Raw genomic sequence first — 2,143 nt, 5'->3', positions numbered from 1 at the left:
TATTGTATTTGGTATGTGCTCTGAATGTCTCTGCGTGGGGCCTTTTCTAGCCCAATCTCTTTGTTCTCATCCAGTGCTCACAAACAATAGGGACAGCCCAGACTGTTTGACGAAGTCCACGTGCATTGGAATAACTGCTCTCCCCCAAAATGTTTATCTCCTCTCCTGGCAGACAGCTGTTATGATGTTTTTCTGTGCCAAAGGAATGGTTCCAGCTTTACCTCCTCAGCTGAGGAAGAAAGCTTGCATGAAATCACCTATGGTAAAATACAGGGGAGTTGGCAGCTGGATCATTGCCTGCCCTGTTCAGCTGAGCCAATGGAGCTCTGCCCCATGGCATCTTCTCTGCACTCACGTACATATGCATCAGACCAAGACTCTGCGGAGGAAGTGGTGTAATCAGATGGCTACCATCCATGTGTTGGACACCTGATAAAATCTCCCCCAGACAAAAGACTGATAACTCATATGAGCTTGCAGAGAGCATTGCCACTGTACAGCAATTTGTGAGACAGCAGCAGAGGAAACAGTTAGCCTGTCCTCCAAGCCTCTCATGATCTTCTGAGCAGGGTCAGGTTTCTAAACATTTTCCAGGAGGGAGGGATGAAGAGCCCTGTCCCTCAGTGAGGTAAGGTTGTTATGGGAGCCTGCTTACAGAAAATAATAATCAGCCTAAGCCTTTGCAGGAGACCACAACCTGAGAGCTCTCCTTACTTCAGTAATTGTTCTCTACTGTGGAGACCAAAAAAAGAAGACCTAGCAACGCAAAAATCCTGCAAGATCCCTGTCTTTGATATGGGATATCTGTCTTTGATACAAACACATCTTTCATATGTTTGTATCAATGCCCATCCTAATTAGCAACCTTGCTTTCTTTGCTAGGGAATGGCAGTGAGTTCTGCTCACTGCAGTAGTGACTGGCTTGGGGGTGATTTGTGTCCCACTGCCAGCCTCCCTGAACTGTGGTGCTCACAACGATGACTCTTCATTTCTGCAGGAGTGTGTTATGCATTCCCTGGCATCAGGCCTGCTTACTGTCTCTGTTCCTGAAGTCTTAATAATGGCACATGAATTCTGAGTCCCTCTTTGGACATAAAGTTCTTTCCTTTCTACAGCTCCTGGGTACTTGGGAGCTTTACACTTAAACACTTTTAAAATCTGGCCAACAGGGTAATGAGACCAGCTCTGCTGTTATGGAGAGGGCATAGAGGGACCTCCTCATCACTGATCTTAATCTTCTGATCTTGAGATTAACTGCACAAATAATTTCCCATGGCAAAACACAGCCATCAGAAAAAGCATCTGTAAATGGCACCTGTGCCCATGTCAGCTTTCAGGTAAGCCAAAAGCAACACATTTCAGATTGTGAGGGAAAATGAAAGCAATTTTTTTGTGTGCGTGTCAGTAGGCTTATTTTATGAGAATGAAACTGCAAGTTGTACCATATCCACAGAAAAACACAAGCGATCAGTGGCCACTACCAAATAACAAGAGCAGCTAGTGTGAACTTAGCCTTTGATACGAGGCAAAGCAGAGAAGGCATAGAGGGGACATCGAGAAGTTGAGCTGCCTTTCAGAGAGACCACAGCTTGCGAGTCCAGCTCTGTATTTCTGCTGCCAGAAATCCTTGGCATGGGAGAAACAGCAATGGGGAAAGTCCAACTAGATCACTGTCCCACCTCAGGCACACCTGGTTTGGTAGGCTCAGCTTTGCTACACTGGAATCCAGAAGCATACTGGAAAATTAATGGTGGTTCTGGAGACTGAGTAGGATTAAAAACCACTAAGCTGTAACATTTTCTCTTCAAAAAGAGAAGATCTGCACAAGCAGCCCCCAAGCCCTGACATTAATTCAATGGGATGTACCCAGGTCTCACTGAATTCCACTGAAGTTGTGTCAGAGGTTTTAATTAGATCAATATGTTGGTGCCTGAGTTTCACTGCACAGTTCTTTCTGAGATTGTGATTAATTTCTCAGTCACCTCATTTTCTCTGAAATGCTGCTCATAGTGTTGCTCACAACACTGGAGACTGAATATAGATAGGACAAATATTAAAGGCGGGCCCTACTAAGTAAGAACTTAACTTAGTTCCCCAACTTCCTGTTGGGTGCAGGAATCTCCACTCTCTGGTTCATTAAACC

The sequence above is a fragment of the Pterocles gutturalis genome, unplaced genomic scaffold, assembly GCF_000699245.1.
Source record: "Pterocles gutturalis isolate BGI_N339 unplaced genomic scaffold, ASM69924v1 scaffold7377, whole genome shotgun sequence".
NCBI classification, from domain to species: Eukaryota; Metazoa; Chordata; class Aves; order Pterocliformes; family Pteroclidae; genus Pterocles; species Pterocles gutturalis.
Note: the sequence above shows the minus strand (reverse complement) of the source record.